The sequence below is a fragment of the Arachis hypogaea genome, chromosome 10 (genome assembly GCF_003086295.3).
Source record: "Arachis hypogaea cultivar Tifrunner chromosome 10, arahy.Tifrunner.gnm2.J5K5, whole genome shotgun sequence".
Classification (NCBI taxonomy): domain Eukaryota; kingdom Viridiplantae; phylum Streptophyta; class Magnoliopsida; order Fabales; family Fabaceae; genus Arachis; species Arachis hypogaea.
Window position 1 is genome coordinate 61,769,401 of NC_092045.1, and position 9,675 is coordinate 61,779,075.

Consider the following 9,675-nt stretch of genomic DNA (forward strand, 5'->3'; position numbering starts at 1 on the left):
TGTCACAGTACGGCTAATCACCGGTTGGTTCCCGCTCCTACTGGAATAGAATCACTCTTTTGCGTCTGTCACTAACGCCCAGCAGGTTAAAGTTTGAAGCACGTCACAGTCATTCAATCCCAGAATCCTACTCAGAATACCACAGACAAGGTTTAGACTTTCCGGATTCTCATGAATGCTGCCATCAATCCGGCTTATACCACGAAGATTCTGTTGGGGAATCTAAGAGATATTCATTCAATCTGATGTAGAACGGAGGTGGTTGTCAGGCACACGTTCATGGGTTGAGGAAGGTGATGAGTGTCACGGATCATCACCTTCTCCACAATTAAGCGCGAATAAACATCTTAGATAAGAACAAGCGTGTTTGAATGGAAAACAAAGGAATTGTATTAAATCATCGAGACGCTGCAGAGCTCCTCACCCCCAACAATGGAGTTTAGAGACTCATGCCGTCACAAAGTATGTAATTCAGATCTGAAAATGTCATGAGGTACAAGAAATGTCTGTAAAAGTTGTTTAAATAGTAAACTAGTACCCTAGGTTTACAGAAAATGAATAACTAAGATAATTGGTGCAGAAATCCACTTCTGGGGCCCACTTGGTGTGTGCTGGGGCTGAGATTAAAGCTTTCCACGTGTAAAGGCTTTTCTTGGCGTCAAACTTTAGGTTATGACGTGTTTTGGGCGTTCAACTCCGGATCATGACGTTTTTCTGGCGTTTAACTCCAGACAGCAGCATGTACTTGGCGTTCAACGCCAAGTTACGTCGTCTATCCCCGCTCAAAGTATGGACTATTATATATTGCTGGAAAGCCCTGGATGTCTACTTTCCAACGCCGTTGAGAGCGCGCCAATTGGACTCTTGTAGCTCCAGAAAATCCATTTCGCGTGCAGGGAGGTCAGGATCCAACAACATCAGCAGTCCTTTTTCAGCCTAAGTCAGATTTTTGCTCAGCTCCCTCAATTTCAGCCAGAAAATACCTGAAATCACAGAAAAACACACAAACTCATAGTAAAGTCCAGAAATATGATTTTTGCCTAAAAACTAATAATATTCTACTAAAAATTAACTGAAACATGCTAAAATCTACATGAAATTACCCCCAAAAAGCGTATAAAATATCCGCTCATCACAACACCAAACTTAAACTGTTGCTTGTCCTCAAGCAACTAGATGAATAAAATAGGTTCTAACAGAAATAAAGAAATAATAATATTCTCGAGTTTTAAATGAGGCTCAGATTCTTATTAGATGAGCGGGGCTTGTAGCTTTTTGTCTCTGAATAGTTTTGGCATCTCCCTGTATCTTTAAATTTTCAGAATGATTGGCATCCTTAGGAACTCAGAATTCAGATAGTATTGTTGACTCTCCTAGTGTAGTATGTTGATTCTTGAACACAGTCATTTTATGAGTCTTGGCTGTGGCCCTAAGCACTTTGTCTTCCAGTATTACCACCGGATACATAAATGCCACAGACACATAACTGGGTGAACCTTTTCAGATTATGACTCAGCTTTGCTAGAGTCCCCAGTCAGTGGTGTCCAGAGCTCCTAAGCACACTCTTTTGCTTTGGATCACGACTTTAACCACTCAGTCTCAAGCTTTTCACTTGGACCTTCATGACACAAGCACATGGTTAGGGACAGCTTGGTTTAGCCGCTTAGGCCTGGATTTTATTTCCTTGGGCCCTCCTATCCATTGATGCTCAAAGCCTTGGATCCTTTTTACTCTTGGCTAGTGCCCATGGCTTGTGAATATTGTGTTTTTTTTTTTTACTGCTTTTTCTTGCTTCAAGAATCAATTTCATGATCTTTCAGATCATCAACAATATTTTTCGTGTTCCTCATTCTTTCAGGAGCCAATATTCATCAAATTCAAAGTACATAGTATGCACTGTTCAAGCATTCATTCAGAGAACAAAAAGTATTGCCACCACATATAATTAATTATAAATTTTATTATTAAGAACTCGAAAAATATAAATTACTTCTTTATTCTAAAAGAAAATCTACTACTTTATTCATGCCTAATGATGATGAGAAAAATAAATCATAGCTTAATTGGAAATAAAATCAAAATAGACATCCTAATTACTACTAAATATCTTCTAAGGTCAATTTCTAAAAGGAATAATTATCCCTAAGTTAAAACAGAAAAATTGGAACTCAGCAACCTGTTGTTTTGAGGAGTGGATGCTCCTCTAATTCTTTGGGGTGTGGTTCAAGGATTAATTTTTGGCGCTTCAGCTCCCTTAGATCACGCCCTTGCTCCTCCTGTTCCTTGAGCAGTTTGCAAATCATGCTACCTTGATTATTCTGTTCTTCCTTTATTTGATCCATAGCTTCTTGTAATCTAGAAACAGAAGCCTCAAGCTGTTCCCAATATTCGAATTGGGGCAGTTCTGGGAGGGCTTCTTGTGCTCTCCTTCTGGTTGCATCCTCTTGCTGCTGTTGTCTGATCATTGATGTTCCAGTAATGGGCTTTTCAATTAGGATATATTCAGTTATTCCCATCTTTACTCCAGCATCTTTGCAAAGCATAGAAACTAGGCTTGGATAAGCCAATTTGGCGTCTTTAGAATTCCTGTTTGCTATTTTATATAGCTCACAGGAGATCAGCTGATGGACTTCCACTTCTTTTCCCAACATGATGCAGTGAATCATGACAGCTCTTTTGATGGTAACTTCAGAATGGTTGCTGGTGGGCAATGTGGAATGACAAATAAAGTCCAGCCAGCCTCTGGCTACTGGTTTTAGATCTTCTCTTTTGAGTTGAACTGGGATGCCAGTTGTACTGGTAGTCCACTTGGCTCCAGGAATGCATATATCCTCCAAAACCTTGTCCAACCCTTTATTGACCCTCATCATTCTCCTATTAAAGGAATCTGGGTCATCTTTCAGTTGAGGAATCTTGAATATCTCCCTGATCTTGTCAGAATTGGTATGAATGATCTTCCCTCTGACTAAGGTCTTATGGTCAAAGAGAGCAGCTCCAATGATTCTTTGTCTTTCTGTCTGCCATAGATTAGCATAAAATTCCTGAACCATGTTCTTCCCCACTTTCGTTTCAGGATTGGCCAGAATTTCCCAATTCCTGTTTCGAATTTGCTCTTGGATCTCCGGATATTCATCTTCTTTCAGATCAAATCTGACTTCCGGGATCACTGATCTGTGACTCATTATCTTGTAGTAATGGTCTGAATGTTCTTTAGTTAAGAACTTCCCTTGATTCCAAAGTGGCTTTGGAGCGCTTTCTTTCTTCCCTCTTGGGGCGGTTTGCTTTCCTTTAGGAGCCATGATCTTAAGTGAGATGTTTTTGTGATCACGGATAAGCACACCAAACTTAGAGTTTTGCTTGTCCTCAAGCAAAGGAGAAGAAAGAAGAGGGATAGAAGGAGAGCAATTGTGGAATGGTGATGGAGAGGGGACGCCGAACACAATATATAGGGAGGGGGGTGGGTAATGTTCGAAAAAAATAAGAAAGAGATAAAATAGAAGATATGATTTTAAAAGATATGATTAGAAAAAGATATAATTTTGAAAAGAAAAAGATATGAATTATAATTTAAAAGATAGATTTGAAATTTAATTTTTGAAAGAGATTTTAAAAGATAATTGATGTGTTGAAAACAAATTTGAAAAGATGATGGATTGAATTGGAAAGCCATTTGTTCTTTTGGGTTAAGATAAATCTAAAAAATTTGCAATCATTGGATTTTAGAAATTAGGATAAACTTTTTGGAATTGAAGGTGATAATTTGAAATATGTTTATGCAAGAAATTATGAATTGAAACATAAAAAGTTAGAAAAAATGTGAAGAAAAACGAATTTTACCTCCTTCCCACCATCCTGGCGTTAAACGCCCAACTGTTGCATGGTTTGGGCGTTTAACGCCCAAATGTTGCTTCTCCTGGGCGTTCAACGCCCATGTGATGCTTCTTTCTGGCGTTGAACACCAGGAGGTCCTTCTTTACTGGGCGTTTTTCTAAACGCCCAGAATGCTAGCAGATTGGCGTTAAACGCCCAGAAGGTGCATCTTTCTGGCGTTTAACGCCCAGAAGATGCTCCTTTCTGGCGTTTAACGCCCAGAAGGCTACCCTTACTGGCGTTAAACGCCCAGTGGGTGCTTCTTTTGGGCGTTTAACGCCCAAAGTGTTTCTTACTGGCTTTTTCATGCCAGTGAGCTTCCAAATTTCTCTGTAACTCTTGGGACTTCAGTAATTTTGCTATTTCACCTTTGAAGATACTTAGACTTAAACCTGTAAAGAAAAGAAAATTTATTTAATCAGTAAATAGACTTTGTAAATGGCTGGGTTGCCTCCCAGCAAGCGCTTCTTTAACGTCATTAGCTGGACTGTCACTGATCTTCAATGTAATCTCAGTCTTGAGCAGTCTTGCTCGAAATTATCTTCAAGATAGTGTTTGACTCTTTGTCAATTGACAATGAACTTTTTGTCAGAGTCACTATCCTGAAGTTCTATGTATCCATATGGTGATACACTTGTGATCACATATGGACCTCTCCACCGGGATTTTAACTTCCCAGGGAATAATCTGAGCCTAGAGTTGAATAGCAGAACTTTTTGTCCTGGTTTAAAGACTCTGGATGACAATTTCTTATCATGCCGTCTTTTTGCTTTTTCCTTGTAAATTTTCGCATTTTCAAAAGCATTGAGTCTAAACTCCTCTAGCTCATTTAACTGGAGCAATCGTTTTTCTCCAGCTAATTTGGCATCAAGGTTCAGGAATCTGGTTGCCCAGTAGGCCTTGTGTTCCAGTTCCACTGGCAAGTGACATGCCTTTCCATACACAAGCTGGTATGGAGAGGTCCCTATAGGGGTCTTAAATGCTGTTCTATATGCCCACAGAGCATCATCCAAGCTTCTTGCCCAATCCTTTCTACGGTTAATTACAGTCCGTTCCAGGATTCTCTTAAGTTATCTATTTGAGACTTCAGCCTGCCCATTAGTTTGTGGGTGATATGGAGTAGCCACCCTATGGTTGACTCCATAACGTACTAGAGCAGAGTAGAGCTGTTTATTACAGAAATGAGTGCCCCCATCACTGATTAATACTCTAGGGATACCAAATCTGCTGAAGATATGTTTCTGGAGGAATTTTAACACTATTTTAGTGTCATTAGTGGGTGTTGCAATAGCCTCCACCCATTTGGATACATAATCCACTGCCACCAGAATATAGGTGTTTGAGTATGATGGCGGGAAAGGTCCCATGAAGTCAATGCCCCATACATCAAACAACTCAATTTCCAAGATTCCTTGTTGAGGCATAGCATAACTGTGAGGCAGGTTGCCTGATCTCTGGCAACTATCACAGTTAAGCACAAATGCTCGGGAATCTTTATAGAGAGTAGGCCAGTAGAAGCCACTCTGGAGGACTCTTGTGGCTGTTCGTTCACTTCCAAAATGTCCTCCATACTGTGATCCATGGCAATGCCAAAGGATCCTCTGTGCTTCTTCTTTAGGCACACATCTACGGATTACTCCGTCTGCACATCTCTTAAAGAGATATGGTTCATCCCAAAGATAGTATTTTGCATCTGTGATTAATTTCTTTGATTGCACCTTACTGTACTCTTTGGGTATGAATCTCACTGCCTTGTAGTTTGCAATGTCTGCAAACCATGGCACTTCCTGGACGGCTAGTAATTGCTCATCCGGAAAGGTTTCAGAAATTTCAGTGAGAGGGAGGGACGCCCCTTCCACTGGTTCTATTCGGGACAGGTGATCTGCTACTTGATTTTCTGTCCCTTTTCTGTCTCTTATTTCTATATCAAACTCTTGCAAAAGCAGCACCCATCTGATGAGTCTGGGTTTTGAATCTTGCTTTGTGAGTAGATATTTAAGAGCAGCATGATCAGTGTACACAATCACTTTTGATCCTACTAAGTAGGATTTGAATTTGTCAATGGCGTAAACCACTGCAAGTAGCTCTTTTTCTGTGGTTGTGTAATTTTTCTGTGCATCATTTAGCACACGGCTGGCATAGTAAATGACATGCAGAAGCTTGTCATGCCTTTGTCCCAACACTGCACCAATGGCATGGTCACTGGCATCACACATTAGTTCAAATGGTAATGTCCAGTCTGGTGCAGAGATGATTGGTGCTGTAACCAATTTAGCTTTCAGAGTTTCAAATGCCTGCAGACACTCTTCATTAAAGATGAATGGCGTGTCTGCAGCTAGCAGGTTGCTCAGAGGTTTGGCGATTTTTGAAAAATCCTTTATAAACCTCCTATAGAACCCTGCATGTCCCAGAAAGCTTCTGATTGCCTTAACATTAGCAGGTGGTGGTAATTTTTCAATTACTTCTACCTTAGCTTGGTCCACCTCTATCCCCTTGTTCGAAATTTTGTGCCCAAGGACAATTCCTTCAGTCACCATAAAGTGACATTTTTCCCAGTTTAAAACCAGGTTAGTCTCTTGGCATCTTTTCAGAACAAGTGCTAAATGGTTAAGGCAGGAGCTGAATGAGTCTCCAAATACTGAAAAGTCATCCATGAAGACTTCCAGAAATTTTTCCACCGTATCAGAGAAAATAGAGAGCATGCACCTTTGAAAAGTTGCAGGTGCATTGCACAGGCCAAATGGCATCCTTCTGTATGCAAATACTCCAGATGGGCATGTGAATGCCGTTTTCTCCTGATCCTGGGGATCTACTGCAATTTGATTATAACCTGAATATCCATCCAGGAAGCAGTAGTATTCATGACCTGCTAGTCTTTCTAGCATCTGGTCTATGAATGGTAAAGGAAAATGATCCTTTCTGGTGGCTGTATTGAGTCTTCTGTAATCAATGCACATACGCCACCCTGTAACTGTCCTTGTAGGAACCAGTTCATTTTTTTCATTATGAACCACTGTTATGCCACCCTTCTTAGGGACAACTTGAACAGGGCTCACCCAGGGGCTGTCAGAAATAGGATAAATAATCCCAGCCTCTAGTAATTTAGTGACCTCTTTTTGCACCACTTCTTTCATAGCTGGGTTCAGCCGCCTTTGTGGTTGAACCACTGGCTTGGCGTCATCCTCCAACAAGATTTTGTGCATGCATCTGGCTGGGCTGATGCCCTTAAGATCACTAATGGACCACCCAAGAGCTGTCTTGTGCGTCCTTAGCACTTGAATTAGTGCTTCCTCTTCCTGTGGCTCTAAGGTAGAGCTTATAATTACAGGAAAGGTTTCACCTTCTCCCAGAAATGCATATTTCAGGGATGGTGGCAATGGTTTGAGCTCGGGTTTTGGAGGTTTCTCCTCTTCTTGAGGGATTTTCAGAGGTTCTATTATCTTCTCTGATTCCTCCAAATCAGGCTGAACATCTTTAAAGATGTCCTCTAGCTCTGATTCGAGACTCTCAGCCATATTGACCTCTCTTACCAGAGAGTCAATAATATCAACATTCATGCAGTCATTTGGGTTATCTGGATGTTGCATGGCTTTAACAACATTCAACTTGAACTCCTCCTCATTGACTCTCAAGGTCACTTCCCCTTTTTGGACATCAATGAGGGTTCGGCCAGTTGCTAGGAAAGGTCTTCCTAGAATGAGAGTTGCACTCTTGTGCTCCTCCATTTCCAGCACCACAAAGTCAGTAGGAAAGGCAAATGGCCCAACCTTGACAATCATGTCTTCAATCACGCCTGATGGGTATTTAATGGAGCCATCAGCAAGTTGAAGACATATCCTGGTTGGTTTGATTTCTTCAGTCAAACCAAGCTTTCTGATAGTAGATGCAGGTATTAGGTTGATACTTGCCCCAAGATCGCATAAAGCTTGCTTGGTACAAACACCTTCTAACGTGCATGGTATCATAAAGCTCCCAGGATCTTTAAGCTTCTTAGGTAAGCTTTTCAGAATGACTGCACTGCATTCTTCAGTGAGGTAAATTTTTTCAGTTTCCCTCCAATCCTTCTTATGACTTAAGATCTCTTTCATGAACTTAGCATAAGAAGGTATTTGCTCAAGTGCTTCTGCAAACGGAATCTTTATTTCAAGAGTCCTGAGATAGTCTGCAAAGCGGGCAAATTGCTTATCCTGTTCCGCTTGGCGGAGTTTTTGAGGATAAGGCATTTTGGCTTTGTATTCCTCAACCTTAGTTGCTGCCGGTTTATTACCTACAGAAGTGGGTTGGGAAGCCTTTTTAGAAGGGTTGTTATCAGCACTTGTATGTGACTGATCACCCACTGGCGTTTGAATACCAGGGGTGGAAGCTGGGGTGGCGTTAAACGCCACCTCCTTGCTTGTCACTGGCGTTTGAACGCCAGAACCATGTTCCTTTTGGGCGTTCAACGCCAGATCCATGCTTGTTTCTGGCGTTGAACGCCAGGAATGAGCATGGTTTGGGCGTTCAGCGCCAGCTTTATCCCTTTCTGGGCTCTGCTTGTCCTCAGAGGGATTTTGAGTAGCTATTTGTTCATTTCCTGTCTTCTTGCTGCTTTGAAGTGAGTTATTTAATGTTTTCCCACTTCTTAATTGAACTGCTTGGCATTCATCTGCTATTTGTTTTGACAGTTGCTTTTCTGTCTGTTTTAATTGCACTTCCATGTTCCTGTTAGCCATTCTTGTTTCCTGTAACATTTCCTTGAATTCGGCTAGCTGCTGAGTTAGAAAGTCTAATTGCTGATTAAACTCATTAGCCTGATCCACCGGACTGAGTTCTGCAGTTACTGTTTTAGCTTCTTCTTTCATGGAAGATTCACTGTTCAGATACAGATGCTGATTTCTGGCAACTGTATCAATAAGCTCTTGAGCTTCTTCAATTGTTTTTCTCATGTGTATAGATCCACCAGCTGAGTGGTCTAGAGAAATCTGAGCTTTTTCTGTAAGCCCATAGTAAAAGATGTCTAATTGCACCCATTCTGAAAACATTTCAGAGGGGCATTTTCTTAGCATCTCTCTGTATCTCTCCCATGCATCATAAAGGGATTCATTATCTCCTTGTTTGAAGCCTTGGATGCTTAGCCTTAGCTGTGTCATCCGTTTGGGAGGGAAATAGTGATTCAGGAATTTTTCTGACAGCTGTTTCCATGTTTTTATGCTGTTCTTAGGCTGGTTGTTTAACCACCTCTTAGCTTGATCTTTTACAGCAAATGGAAACAGTAGTAATCTGTAGACATCCTGATCCACTTCCTTATCATGTACTGTATCAGCAATTTGCAGAAATTGTGCCAGAAACTCTGTAGGTTCTTCATGTGGAAGACCAGAATACTGGCAGTTTTGCTGCACCATGATAATGAGCTGAGGATTCAGCTCAAAGCTACTAACTCCAATGGAGGGTATACAGATACTACTCCCATATGAAGCAGTAGTGGGGTTAGCATATGACCCCAAAGTCCTCTTGGACTGTCCATTCATACTTTCTTCCATAATGGAATACAAGTTGAGAATTTATATGTTGAGAATTATTTATTTTATAAAAATTAAAATTTTTATAAAATAAAACGAAATAAATAAATGAAAGTGAAAATAATTTGAAATTGAAAATTGAAATTTTTAATATAAAATTTTCGAAAAAAAAAATAGTTCAAAACTAGTTAGAAAAATAATATTTTTTTTGAATTTTGAATTTTATGATGAAAGAGAAAAACAAACAAAAGGCACAAGACTTAAAATTTTTAGATTTAATGTTCCTTATTTTCGAAAATTTTGGAGG